This window comes from Oryctolagus cuniculus, chromosome 4 (assembly GCF_051225735.1).
Source record: "Oryctolagus cuniculus isolate XC-2025 breed Fujian yellow rabbit chromosome 4, ASM5122573v1, whole genome shotgun sequence".
In the NCBI taxonomy this organism is placed as follows: domain Eukaryota; kingdom Metazoa; phylum Chordata; class Mammalia; order Lagomorpha; family Leporidae; genus Oryctolagus; species Oryctolagus cuniculus.
In genome coordinates this window covers 141621322-141636516 of record NC_142870.1, presented here as the reverse complement: position 1 = coordinate 141636516, position 15195 = coordinate 141621322, and the positions used below count along the sequence as shown (strand labels likewise).

Below are 15195 nucleotides of genomic sequence, written 5' to 3'. Positions count from 1 at the left end.
CCCCTGCTCTCTGCATGACCTGTGGTTTTTCTGCAGCCTGGACTAGCTTGGTGCACGCGCTCAGTGTGTGCAGCCAGCTCGGTCCAGCACACAGGGCAAGCGACACACACAGGTTCTGAGGTCAGGCTAGGCTGTGCATGCAGCTCCCTCCAGAAGCCTGCTGCCCCCACCTGAGCCAGAGCTCACGGTACCTTCTACCAGGTGGTGGGGAGGGTGTCCAGAGGTAAAGCAGCCAGACCCCAGCCGCAGAACCTGGGGCGTTGAGGTGCGGGTGCCCCATGTCCCTGCAAGCCCAGGTCTCCTTTCTCTGGATGTGAGTGTCCTTAGAAGATAGCTACTAGGGAGCAGCACTGTGAACTGGGAAGAGGAGGGAGTCTGGCTCAGAGAGGCACAGGGGCCCTGTGCAGGCTGCGGACTCCCTCTGCCTTCCAGGGCCTGGCCATGCAAGTGGGGTTGGGGGATTGGCGGGGCCAGGGACCAGGATTGGTGAGAACATAATCCTGCCTTTGGAGGCAGATATGGTAATGACTTTAGGGGGAGTGAAAGAGCACCTGTCACAAGGGGGTGTTAATCACAGTTTTGTTTTGTTTTTGTTTTTTTAAAGATTTATTTATTTACTTGAAAGAGTTACACAGAGAGAGGAGAGGCAAAGACTTCCATCTGCTGTTTCACCCGCCAATTGGCTACAATGGCTGGAGCTATGCCGATCTGAAGCCAGGAACCAGGAGCTTCCTCTGGGTCTCCCACATGGGTGCAGGGGCCCAAGGACTTTCCCAGGCCATAGCAGGGAGCTGGATCGGAAGTGGAGCAGCCGGGACTCAAACTGATGCCCATGTGGGATGCTGGCACTGCAGGCGGCAGCTTTACCTGCTACCCCACAGTGCCAGCCCTGGTTGTTTTTCTTAAACTTATCTCTTAATTCATTTGCCACAAACTTTTTTTTTTCTAAATTTTATTTATTTTAGAGGTAGAGAGACAAAGGGAGATTTCCCACCTGTTGACTCACTCCCCCAGTGCCGACACAACCTTGGCTGGGCCAGGCCAAAGCCAGGAACTCAGAATTCAACTTGTGCCTCTCTTGTGAGTGGCAGGGAACCCAACCATTTGAGCCGCCACCTGCTTCCTCCCAGGGTGCAGGTTAGCAGGAAGCTGGAGTCGGGGGCAGGGCTGGGCGTTGGAACCCAGACACTGGGTGTGGGAAGCTGGCCTGCTAACTGCTGTAGCCAGATGCTGGCCTTGGAGTCAGTTTTGATGCCATCAGGAAGTTCAGGCTGAGCAGGCACCATCGCCTGGTGGTTCTCCCTCCAGGCTATCTGCAGCTGCACGTGCTCACACTGCCCTCCGGAAGCAGCCGGGTGAGCTGCTCCCTACTCCACGAGCCTGTCAGTGCCCATCTCTCAGCTGAGTGGTTGGCACTGGGGAGGAGGCAAGCTGGATGGCCCCGCTGAGCTTCATGGTGGATGTCCGTGCAGGCAGGAGCCTGTGCGACCCCACAGATATGGACCGGCAGGAAGGGGTGGTAACCTGTGATGGCGTGTAACTATTTTATCCGGCAATTAAAGGATGTCTTTACTCCCAAGAAGTGGGCCCTTCTGGTGCTGTGGCGCAGTGGGTTAATGCCCTGCCCTTAAGCGCCGGCTTCCCATATGGGCACCGGTTCTAGTCCCGCTGCTCCTCTTCCGATCCAGCTCTCTGCGATGGCCTGGGAAAGCAGTAGAAGATGGCCCAAGTCCTTGGGCCCCTGCACCCACGTGGGAGACCCAGAAGAAGCTCCTGGCTCCTGGCTTCAGATTGGCCAGGAGCCGATCTCTCTGCGTGCTCCTGTGGTCGTGGCTTGGTACACGCACGTGCAAGGAGAGGTCTCTCTCGTCTCCTCATCTTCTGATGCCGCTAATTGTATCAGATCGGGACCTCATCCTCATTTAGCCTTATGGATCACCTACCTGCACTTTTCCCAAATACAACCACACTACAGGTCAGGGCTTCCATATAAGAGTGCTGGAGGACACAGCTTAGTCCATGGCACAGGGAGAGAGGGGGACAATTTAATAACCTCCTAAGTAAGTGTGTAGGACAGTGATGAGCAGGAACTGCCAAAGGAGGGTGTCGAGGGAGAACTGGGCCTTCTCTTCACCTCCGTTCAAAAGGTAGCCTGACCGGGAGCAGGTGTCCAGCCTGGCAATTAAAATGCTACATCCCACATCATAGTGCCTGGGTTAGATCCCAGCTGCAGCTCCTGACTCCAGCTTCCTGCTAACTCATACCCTGGGAGGCAGCAGTGCTGGCTCAAGTAGTTGGGTCCCTGCCAGTCACAAGGGTGGCCTGGACTGAGTTTCCAGCTCCTGTTGGGCATTTGGATGAGTGAACCAGTGGATGGGAGCTCAGTCTCTTCCTCCCTGCCATAGATACAGAGAGAAGTGGAAAGAGACAGATGGGGCGTGGGGAGTTATAGATAGATACAGCCTGGCCAGTTCTTGTCTATATTACTTTGGATTTTCTGAACCTCTCTGCCATCCACTCATGGTCATTACTGAAGGACAAATGGGAGTCAACAAGTCCCAAATCTTCATTTCCCCATAAACAAACTGCAACCCAATAGATGTGGGCTTTGCTCAGGGTCACACGGCAAATCTTGGAGCTCTTCTTTATTCTAGACTAAGGCATTGCTCCCCCATGCTAAGAACTACACTAGGAATATCTCTTATGCACCTCCCTGCCCATAGTTGGGGGAGGCTATGGTGCTGTCACCTGCATACTGTCCTGGCCCAGACACACAGCGACTGTAGGACTTCTGGAAAGTTGCTTAGTCTCTCTGTGCCTCTGTTTCCTCATCTGCAAAAGGAGAGTGACCACAGAACTAATCTTATGTGATTAGTATGAGATTTGAAAATGTTTGTAAATATTCGCACATGGCAAGCACTCGGAGTTTGCCAAATAAAAGAAATAATTGCTATGGAAAGTGGAGGAGAGCATGCAGGGCTTGCTGGTGTTTTACTAAGGTGTGCAGAGACGGCATCTCTTGAGCTGTGACCTGGGTGCTAACTATGAAAGGACGTAAGGAACTGCATCCCAGCAGAGGTGAAGTACACTCAGAGTCCTGGGGGGAATCAGTTCAGTGTGTTGAACAACGGAAGCCTAGCATGGGTGCTCAGTGATTGGCGATGGCTGGGCCATGAAATGGAGAGGGAAGCAGGGGCCAGATCAGGCACAGCCTCATAGCGGCTGCTTTTTGTAGACTGCTACCCCATGGGGGCATGGGGCTGCCTGCAGAATGCTATGGGGGGAACCGTAGTGAGCAGTGATGGAAACAGAGTAGCTGCTGACTGCGGGGAATAGGTGATGACGGTGACTTGCACGGGGGTAGAAGTGGGCTGTGGTGAGAGAATGGCAGTGTGTGAAAAAAATTGAAGGTAGAGCCATAGGCCTTGATGATGCATGAGACACGCAGGTGACATTCAAAGAGTCGATAAGGGGACTCCCCTGTGTTTGGCCTAAACCACCAAGTGCATAGTGGGGGCTGCAACTGGGATGGGGAAGACAAGGCAAGGGATGTGTCTCAAGAGGTGACCAGGAGTGCAATTCTGCATATGTTCAGTTATCCGTTAGACACCAGGAGGAGATGTAAAGTTGATGGCTGAGTGTTCAGGCCTGAGCATTAGGGGGAAATTTGGGGCTGAAAATGAAACGGTGACATCATCAGCAGATAGAGGATGCGTGAAGTTCTAGTGCAGGATGAGAACCTGCAAGGGGTGTGTGCAGGTAAGAGGCCCTGAATCAAGGGAAGGCGATGCTGGGGAGGAAGTGGAATTAGAAGGCAGGGAGGTCTTTCAGAGTCTCCCCAGTCAGTTGATAAAATATTTCCTAGGTACCTTGAGGACCATCCCTTGCAACCAATGTCATCCCTTCATGCACCCATTTAGCTGTCCACTGGGCGCCGTGCTGTGTCAAGGTCAGGCTGGTTCTGAGGACAGACATGGCTGTACTTGAACCTTGCCAACCATAGAAGGCCTTAGTGGGCCCCACTGTGCCGGGACACCAGTCAGCTATAATGTATCACAAGATGAGTTGCAAGTGGTATGTTCCTGCAAAAGGCCAAATTAATGCAATTAGCAAGTTATTGACTTGGAAAAATTTAGAACAGGTTCAAGGTCACCACTATAATCCATTCTTCCTCATTCACATACCAGAGTGTGTTTGTGAGTAGAAGACAAAGGGGTGATTTTAGGACCAGAGCAGGGATTTGTGATGGCCTCAGCATCCCCTTCACCCTGGGAGATAGTAAGGACCTGGGAATAGCCTGCCAGGGCCCAGATCCCAGCTCTTCTACTTATCAGGCACTTGATCTGGGGCAGACTGCTTAATGTCTGAGCCTTTGTGCCTCTGCTTCCTCATAAGTAAAATAGGGCTAATAACACTCCCAATGATAGAATTATGATGCAAGACTCACATCTTGATGGCATATTGCTTTAATAAATAGCAGATTCACTGCAGGGGTTTTTAACCTATAGTTTGTGAACCATCTGAAAATGTATGCAAATGTTTATGAAAACTTGTGTTTGTGTATTTTTCTAGGCTGAATTTTCATCAGATTTTCTAAGAGATCCATGTTGTCAAAATAGGTTAAGAATCACTGGGCTCTCCCAATTAAAGAAGAATTCTACTTAAAAAATGCTAAAAATCAATTTAAATAAATTTGCCATAAGCTCCACTCTTAGGCAAGTGAGCAGATATGCAGTCAGGCAGTTCCCACCCACTGTGGGCCTGACTGTGCTCAGTGGTTGATTCCTTAGGTAATCAAACAATGCATTAAATATAGTTTCTGCTTTCAGAGATGGTATCAGACAGCATCCTGGCAGGAAACAGATGGCACATTCAAATTAGGTAGTTTGAAGAGAAGTAAATAAAGGGATTATTTACAAAAGGGTGGGCGGGATGTGGTAGACCACAGGAGGTAGTGTGGTAGGGGCCTTCCAAGGCCTGCAGGGAGGTAGTCACTGGGGAGCTTGAAGAGAAAGGTGGGTGGAGAGGGACACCTCACAGGGCTGTTACCTTCCTTACTCCCCAGGGGAGGGAGTCAGCCCAAGGAAGTGCCCCAACCCCTCTTCTGTTTTTCTTCTTCTGTTCAGTATTCCCCAAGACTAGATCCAGCCCAGAGGAGGTGGTTCCGGGCTCATGGATGTGCTTGGCCCCAGGGTGCGGAACTGGGAAGAGAAGGGAAAGTCGATCTGGAGGGGCAAGTGGTGATTCCAGCTCAGAGACCTGGGCAGGGCAAGGGGTGGAGCTGAGGGCCCTTTGAGATCAGCAGAGATGCAGACATCATGCATACCTTCTCTACTAGGAGGTGGGGATTGCATCTCTACAGGAGGTGGGGAGAACATTACATTTTAGGGGATGCAAATCTTAGCATATCTAAAAACTCCTAACCCTGAGCTCCTGGAAGCCCAAGTGGCCAAGCATCAGCACAGAGTTGAACCCGATTTGTGTGTTTAATAAGTAGATTGACAAGTTGATTCCACCACTACTTCTTTTTTTATTTCTATTTTGAACTAACTGTGGACTCATAACAAATTGCAAAACCAGGGAGAGGGGGCTGGTGCTGTGGCACAGCAGGTTAATGCCTTGGCCTGAAGTGCCAGCATCCCATATGGGTGCCAGTTCAAGACCCGGCTGCTCCACTTCCAACCCAGCTCTCTGCTATGGCCTGGGAAAGCAGTAGAAGATGGCCCAAGTCCTTGGGCCCCTGCACCCGCGTGGGAGACCTGAAAGAAGCTCCTGGCTCCTGGCTTCGGATTGGTGCAGCTCTGCCTGTTGCGGCCAATTGGGGAGTGAACCAGCAGATGGAAGACCCCTCTCTCTCTCTTTCTCTGCCTCTCCTCTCTCTGTGTAACTCTGACTTTCAAATAAATAAATAAATCATAAAAAAAAAAACAAAACAGGGAGAGGTCTGGGGCCCCACCATTCTGTCATGAGATTAAGGACAGAGAAAGCACGCAGACTGGCCATGGGTACTTCTCATAAGTAGTTCCCATTGTCTGCATAGCTGCTCAAAACTACTCGCAAGGATTCTGGGGTCAGATCAGCCGAGTTCAAACCCAGGGTCTCTTACCAGTTACTGTGGTGGGTGATGAAACCTTCTGGGTCTTAGGTTTCTCATTCTGTGAATGAGAATTCTACCTATCCAACAGCGAAATGGCAAAGATTCAGCAAGATGATGTATACAAAGTGCCTTGCACACAGCAGGTGCCCAATAATTGCTCTTCTCATTATTAGATGGCAGGTTAGAGATAAGGACTGTGTCTTCCTTCTGTCTCTGTGTCATCTAGCAAGCCCTAGGTTCAGACAAGGCGCTCAGTAAATTGTTGACAAATGGATGCGTGCAAGAGGGACTGGATCTTGAACAAGCTGGTGTTCTTGAACCCCTCATCAGGCGCCACATCAGCTGGGCCTATGTGTTGAAGCTTGGAGCCACCTCCAGGAGCCCTTCCCCATGGAGCCCCATTCATCAGCCCCAGTGTCCACACACCACCACGGCGCGTGACGCATCGCCGAGCCCCTTATCACATGTAGGAAGCCCGCTCTCCAGTCCCCCTCTCACGGAAATGCAATCGGGACCCCGTTTATCATGGGGACCGGCATTCTCTTGGTAAACTAAACTGCTTAATGTACAGTGAACACAAATTGTCTCCACAGCACACTGAGCAGCTCTGCAAGGCGGGGTTGCCGACTCCGACTTTGGCCTGCTGCCACCAGGGAGATGAATCTGCTGTGTGTGTCACAGTGTGGCTGTCTAACCCAGGTTTCCACCAGAGAGCTCTTGTGTCACCCTGTACCATGTGAGCCCCAAAAGGCTCCATCACCTCTTTGAGCCTCTGCTTCCTCCTTTGCGTTGTGGGACTGGCCAGTCCAAGTTCTCCAAGCAGTGGTGACAAGCACAGTGTTACGGGTCCCCTGCCATCAGCTTGCCACAAATCATACACACAGGCATTCTGGGAGACCCTGGGGAACCTTCACGGATCTCCTTGAAGGTAGTCAGTGCACGTTCTAGGAAACCCTGACTCAGGTCCTGCCTGAGGACCCACAGGCCATGCCATTAAGGAGGGTTGCCTGAGGAACACTGGAGAAACATGCGTGTTTTGCCTCATTCGTTCTTTAAGCAAATATTCACAGTTACAGCACGTTGTGCACACGTTGTGGGTGTGGGGAGGGGAAGAGGCGAAGGGAATAGCCCTTGCTCTCAGGGACTCAGTTCTAGTGGCACAGAGCACATGGTGCAACTTGAAGGTGCACCAGTGTGATGACTGCCCTGGTAAAGACAAGCCCCCCTCCCCCCTACCAGGGGCAGGGGGCAGTGCTCTGCTCTGCTGTGTGTAGATTCTGATTTTACCCTGCTTTTTTGAGAAGTTGAGATGTTTGCAATTTTGTAACCCAATTCAAAGCGATGATTAGACCCACTGTTTAAGTGGCGTTGGTAATGGTATTTTTTTTTTTTTTCTACACCACAGTGCCCTATTCCTGAGCTCTTAATTTAGCTTCCCTGTCATTTGTCTGGGCTGAGTTCATTTCCCTGGACTTCCTTGAGTCCTGCCATGACCGGGAAGAGAACACTGGGCCCTGCTTTCTGAGTGCTCGGGGGTGACAGTGCACTTCTCGGGTGAATGGCGCCCTGGCTGCCACACTTCCTTTGGGTCCCAACCACTTTGTCACACAGAACTTGATAGCTATGTGTTGTAGCATTTACCAGTGGGCAGTTCTGAGGGCAGCAAGCACATCTTATAATTTTTACTTGAGTACTTAGTAGACCATACTTTGTCCCTTCAAATCCACAGTTTCACAGAAGATTTCTAAGAATGGATTTCTTCAAGGATTTAAAAAACACAACACAATGACCCTCTTCACTCTTTTTGTGGGTCCACAGAGTTCTTCTGTAGGTTTACTTAATGCTTCTATAGAATATACTCTTTCCTGATATTTCTTGTGGGGTACAAGTCAAGGGGATATCGAATGTGTGTAATCTTGTGGAGTGATCATACGCTTCTCCTGGCTTTTAGTTTTCAGCCTATTCTTTTGTATTCCGAGGTAGATTGTCAAGTTTTTAGTTTCACATGTAGAATGATTAGCCATCACCCAGAATGGACTATGCTAGCTGATTTCTCGTCTTCCCTAGACTTTCTTTCCCATGTGATCTGTAAGTCTGCTTCTGCTTGAAACTGGATGTGGTGTAAGCAGAGGTGGAAAGTCAGGCAATGGCTGGGGTCCTGTGGCAGAGGGCAGCCCCCACGGCTTCTCAATAGGGTTGGATGCAGTCAGTTTTGTGTTCAAAGTAGCTCATTGCAACAGCTATGTAGAGAATGGATTGGAAGGAAAGGGGCAGAAGTTGGACTGCTGGCCCCGTAGGGGTCTCAGACTGCCCCACAACTGACCAGTGTCTTGTCTGAATTGGCTGGCAGATGGGAAATTAACGTAGATGCAAGCAGTGGCATTTACAGTGTTGGAGACTAAATAGATCATTGCAGCCATACTTGTGTGTGATTTAAAAGCAGGTGATACAACACCCCAAAGTAATAAGCTTCTCTCGGCGATGAATTAGAATTCAGTCTGGCAATTACATTAAGGTTTCTGATCGATAGCTCACACGGAGAGCTGCAATTATGATACATCTTGCTCTTCTGCATGGCAGGCTCACATAACTCATCACGTTGGTTTGAAGTGTAACAGAAGGGAAGAATGGAAGAGACTCCTCACTTTCAGGTGCAACGCCTTCCTCTGGTTTCCACGCTTTTACCAGTAGCACTTAAATAATTAACTTTTTTCCTGTGTTTGAATGGAAATAATGCACAGATCCAAATGTACCTTCCTACTTATTGTTTTTTCAAGATAATACAAATAGCTTCACTTCAAATGTACAAATCTTCTCAAAATAATGCATCATCTCCCCATGCAGGAAAAGAAGAGAAAGTGATTCTTTGTGCTACTAAATGTCGAGGAGGGAAGGAGAGGCAGGAGCAAGCACACGGGCCAGGGGGCTCCGGTCAGCCCAATTTCTAGTCTCAACTCTGCCACTTCTAGGGCTGCAGCGTTGCTCCGTGTCGCTGAGGCTCAGTTTTCTGCCTGAAAGTTGAACAGAATATGGGCATCACGAGGATGAAATGAGATGACGTGAAAGCATGGCACAAAAGAAGTGCTCCAAGGATGTGAATTCTTTTTAAAGGTTTTTTGTTTTCTTAAGATGGTAGTACCTTGTTATAGCAGAGTATCCAGAGTAGCTGTTGGAAGAATAACTCATCCAACACCCACAGCTAGGAAGTGGTCGCTCCTGGAATTACATCCCTGTCTGTGTGGAAGTAGCATCCTCTGCCTTTAACTCACACCAGCGAGCTCCTGTACCCAGGCCACTGTGTTGAAATGTAGCTACAGGTGACTTTAGAGCGTGGCTTTACGTTCAAAGGATTGTTAAGTAGAGATGGAGTGCACTCTTAGAATGTTTGCTTGATGAAACAGGCATCTCTGTGCTGCCTGTGAGAGCACACAGGCCTGATTCTGAAGTACAATGAAACACCTGGTTCTGATCCATACCCAGGCTACTTGTGTTGGCACCCAACCTGTCTCCAGAGAGACCCGGAGGTAGCTGGAACTACCTGGCCAATCAGTCACCAGCAACTTGGGGAAGGCCCAGGCCATCCCCCAATATCTGAAGGTCAATTCCTGGAGAACGGTGGGGCGGGGAGATGGTTGTGTTGGTGGTCCCGTGGGGAGCCTGCCTTCGAAGGCAGACTTGAAAGCACTCACAGATAATGTTGATAGGAGGCCCATTACATAATGTGGTATTGGAAAAGCTTGGAGGCAGGAGTAGGGTAGCCCCATGCAGGGCCAGAAAACCTGGGACATTCTCTCTGGGAATAAGGGAGTGATGTCTGTCCTCCTTCATATGCACAGCCCACCCTGCAGGCTGTGGGACACATCCAGCTGCAGTTTGGATCTCAGGAGGTCAGTTTGGATGGAGTGCCTGCCTCCCCATCCGTGGTCCATGGGTAACTGGTTGTAGTTTGAATTGAATGAGCAACTGATGTGAAATTAGAAGCTTGAGTGCCAACTGTGGTACCTCCAGGATGTAACTTCACCTCCTCTGAATCTGTTTCCTTGTTGGTTAGTTTGTCATGTAGTGAGAAGCCTGAGATGTCTTAGTCCTGTTTCCTTCCCCATGTCCTTGGTCACACACTTGGATGCTGAGCTGAATGTGTCCCCTCTAGATGTAGAAGACTTCCCACTGGAGCTGCAGCGTGCGCTCTGCCCTTGCTTGTCCACCTCTTGCTTGGCTGATGGGTAGGTCACTAGATGATGTAAGACACAGCAGTTCTTCTCTGTAAATGGGGATTGATTCCCAGCCCCACCCAATGCAACTGGCTTCTTGGGAAGAGCAAACTCACGTGGAGCTCATAAGCACCTCCAAGTCTGGGGAGCTAAAGTAAGACATTTCTCATGAAATAGTGTTTCCATAGAAACATAGCCGATGCCAAAGCTGAAAAGGCTTGGATTGCTAATGAGGCCTTTTGGGCAAGGGGAGTCATCACTGGGGCCACAGTTAGGAGAAGATGGCCTGACACTGGCTGAGCATCCTCTTGATGGACTTCTCCCCCTACAGCACACGGATCACCAGGTGATATGTAGGCCAATGCCAATCACAGTGCGGAGCCGGGCTGGGGGAAGAAGCAGGTGTCAGGTGGTGCCCAAGATGCATGAGCTGCTGTCTGCTAATCCATCAAGGAACATCAAAAGCTCCAAAATACATGCAGTGACCCCTGGATGCTGGCTTGTGGAAGAAGGTTGGAGGACGTGTGTAAGAACACTCCAGAATGGAGAGCGCATGGATGGTGTTCACTTTGCAAACCAGGTTTGGTTCAAGGAAGGTTTAGATGATGCTTTCAAGAGTGTGCTCGTCATAACAGCAGTCCAGAGTGATGCATCTAATAAGAGCAGATACATTTAGGCTGTTCTGGGCATTAGAGTCATCTCTTGGAAATTTATAATGGATACTTGTATATCCAAGACTCTCAGAGCTTAGTGAAGATACGTGTTGAATCGTGTTTCATGCATTGCCTTCTAAACTTACTGATTCTGGGTGTTGCTAATACAACCCTACCCCTCTATTGTGGCACCCACTTTGGGAATCCTGTCAAGTCCCCATCACACTTTTCTTCAGTGTAATCTCTATGACTATCCTCCAAGCTAGAATCTGGGAGTGACTGCAGAGTGAGGTTGACCAGTGCTCCATTGCTGCTTTGTTTATATTTTCACAGGTTCTACAGACTAGCGTGGATAGGAGAAATTCATGAGTGTCTACACCTCTAGGAGCATTGAGAAAACGCATGTGAAGGGAGACAGTGAGGGCAGATGTTACAGACATGTAGGTAGCCTGTGGCCCTGGCCTGATCACACACTGACAGGTAAACTGTGTGCAACAGCACCTCCTACATGTGGAACAGTGACTTTTGGCGAATGGAGCACTATGTGGTGGGTACACTGTGGTGACCCTAAATGGACACATACGGCTCCATAATCTTCTTGCAGGGCACTTTTTAGAGTTTATTTTTAACATACATAAAATTGTCCATATATCTGGGGTACCCAGTTACATTGTATAACATTCAATAGAGGTAAACATACTGGTCTCTCTTGAAACACTTGTCATTTCTTTATGGTGAAAATATTCATTTTCCTTTCTTAGAGCTCTTTAAAGAAAAAGGCACTTTAATTGTCATTAGCTATGGTCACCCTACTGTGCAATTAAACCCCAGGCCTTCGCTCCCCATATCACTGAAATTTCATAGCTACTAATCAGCCCCCCACTCCCCACTCTCCCTGGTCTCCAGTCACCACCTTTCTACTCTTCTATGAGATCAACTTTTCTAGATTCTTACATGAGTGATTGTTTGGTATTTGTGTCTCTGTGCCTGGCTTATTTCACTTAAGATAATGACCTCCGCTTCCTTCCATGTTGTTGCAAATGAAATATTTCATCCTTACTTAAGGCCTAACAGCGTTCTATTGTATATATGTACAAAAGCGTCTTTATCTATTCATCAGCAGTCAGGCACTTAGGTGGTTTCCATCTCTTGGCTGTTGTGAATAGCACTGCAATAAACTTGGGAGTGCAGATGTCTCTCCAGCAGACAGATTTCATTCCTGTGGATACACACTGCATAGTGGGATTGCTGCATCATATGGTGGTTCTATTTTTCAGAGAGCTGTGGGGTGCTTTTGTTGTGTGGGTTTCCTCCTGTCCTGGGCTCCTCTATTTTAGGCATCTGGCTTAATCCTTAATCTCTGAAATCTTATTACCCCAAACTGAGTTCTATTTGTGTTGTTCATCAGGAGACTGCTGGTGAATGCAGATATACACTTAGGAGATTTAGATCCCTATCTTGGGGCATTCATATGAGCAAGTCATTATTTATCTTGGACTTAAGAAGCTTTGAATGGTTTGGATCCAGAAAGGCAGAGTAAGGGTCACTCTCATTCTTAATGATTAGTTCCTTTGGAGCTTATTAAATTATTCCTATCAGCCACTGCTTCCCTGAAATGATTTGGATGGATAACAGTGCTTTAATTATTAGGCATGTATGTCACTCTTTGTCATCATGCCCCAACAGGAAGTCCGATTCCTACTGAGAACAATAGCCAAATCTCTCCCTTGGTGCTTCCTGTTTGCAGTTGGCAATAAGGTGGAATTGTGGTAAAATGACAGAGTTCAGAATTAGGCAAAGTTTAACTACACAGTGTGTTACTATGCCCCAGAGGAGGTTACTTAACCTTTCTGAACTCTAAGATCCATATGTGTGGCACAGCAGTTGTGACACCAGCATCTCATCCATATCAGAACACCAGTTCTAGTCCTGGCTCCTCTGCTTCCAATCCAGTTCCCTGCTAATGCACTTGGGAAATCAGTAGATGATGGTCAAAGTCCTTGGGCCCCTGCCACCTTATGGGAATCCAGTATTGAGTTCCTGGCTCCTGGTTTCAGCCTGGCCCAGCCCTGAGGGTTGCATCCTTTTAGGGAGTGAACCAGCATACATAAGAATGCTTTCTCTCTCTCTGCCTTTGTTTCCCCTTCTTTCTGTCACTCTGTCTTCCAAATAAATAAATAAAGCCTTAAAAAAAAAGACCTGCATCTGTAGAATGAGAACCTACTCTGTAAATTTACCTCCTAAGAATTATCATGTGGGTTAAGTAAGATGACAATGAGTACTGGCTTTGACACTCAATATGCAGTAGCTATGTTGCTACTGCAGTTATTATTTGGTCTGCAGTCATGTTCTCTGACTTTAACCCAGGTGGAGCCTTAACCAGAGGTCTTGCAAGGAACAAGGTTGTGGGTCAAATGGACTGCACCTGGAATCTTGATATTGTATTTGTTATTAGCCCTCTAATCTGTGTGACTTTGGGGAAATCACTTGGCTTCTCTGAGCTTTAGCTTCATTGTCTGTAAGCCATGGTGACTCTCAGCTGCCCTGAAGGATTTGTGAGAATTGAGTGGGAAAACCTAAGGAAACCTGGTCCAGAACAGCCCTGGCAGGGGGCAGGTGATCTGTGAATGACAGCTGTTCTTCCTCTGCGCTTTGGTAAGAGGGCCTCATGGTTGGATGGAGCTAGGAGAGCTGAGTTCAACTTCATGTCTGGACTGGGGAGGATGCAGGGTCGGGGGAAGAAATATGGCAGGTCACTGAGGAGATAGCTGAAATCAGTTTATAAATGGAATGGTTACAAAAATGTGGGGCTGTTTGATAGTCTATGGCTATTTTGATCATAATCATGGTCTACTGCCTCCAGCTTGGATTGGAGGTTGAAGACTTATTTATCCAACAAATATTTATTAACAACCAAACATGTATCAGGACCTGGGCCTGTTTCTAGATTCACCGATTTATGATGAAGAAAGAATTATTGATGAGGGCACTTCTGTTGTCAGGGGTGAAGAAAATTCCATCATGTTCCTGTCTCAGCCCCAGCAAGACTCCACAGCCCAGTGATAGGGAAAAACTTGGACAAAGAGCTAAGGACCTTGGCAAAGATCAGATTACGAGAGTTGTAAATGCAGTGTGCGTGTTTGGATGTAGTATCCACAGTATCTCCACTCTGTTTCATCACACATGCTTTTTCCCACCTGGAAAATTCTCACCATCCTCCGCCTTCCAACCAGTATCATTTGCATGCATCCTCCCAAGCAGAGCTCAAGGGTTGCCTCACTCACAACGTCTTCTTGGACCACAGACTCGATTCAGTGCATCTGCTCTGGAGCCTGCCGGTCCCACCCAGTGCTTCCTTCCTTGTAGTTGAGCATCCCACACTCAATTTCCTCTTACTCCTAGCCCATATGCTCCTGATGGCAGAAACCAGCCCAGGGATTGTGATGTGTTTGGGATAGTAATGATGTGATTTGAATGTGTATGTGGTAGCATACTTGCAAATCACAAAGAGATGTAATAGTTGTAACTGTTATGATGACTATGCTAATATTTACATTATGCTTTGCACTTCACAAAGCACTCCCCCAGTCTCTCCTCACTTAATTGTCACCCAGCCCCATGAGGCAGACACCTTCAGTGGAGCAGATGCTGCTTCCATATTTGCATCTTTCAGAGGAGGATGCAATGTCAGAATGACTGTGTGGGTTGTGCGGGGTTAAGCAGTGTCCAGACTGGAATTCAAATCCAGGTCAGGGTGATTGCGTATCCTTTTGCTCTTTCTCTTGCAGTAGGTCTTTTATGGGCTTGCTTGCTGAACAGAAGTTCTGAGAAAAGAGGGACCTGGACAAAAACATAGGACGTGTATGTGTGTGCTCAGATTCCTAGTGGCCAGTGCAGCAAGGAGGGGGATCTTTAGTAAGGAGCCTCTAGTCTTGAGCTCTCCCTCTCCTAAATTCTTCACTCTGGCCCAGTTTTCTGAGCCCTGGCATCCCTCTTTAGGGACAAAAATCTAACAGTATAATAGGGCCTAGCCTGCAAGTGTTGTCAATACCCCCAATGGTAGATAGCAGATTTCTTCTCTGACCCATGTACTTGAAAGGAGGAGGAGGTATCTTGCAGCAAGAGGCATGGGCAGGTCAAGGAGAAAGCAGGCTACACTGTGCCCACAGTGCCACTTTCCCTGGGTCCTTTCCTTGTGCCACTCCCCCTGTCTGGTTTCCACTCAGGCCAGCCT

At 48.4% G+C, this 15195-nt stretch overlaps 1 protein-coding gene across 1 annotated transcript in view; it reads left to right on the top strand.

The window, feature by feature from the left end:
• CLSTN2 (calsyntenin 2) overlaps positions 1–15195 on the top strand; it is a 578785-nt gene that overhangs the window by 174043 nt on the left and 389547 nt on the right. The window lies entirely within an intron of this gene.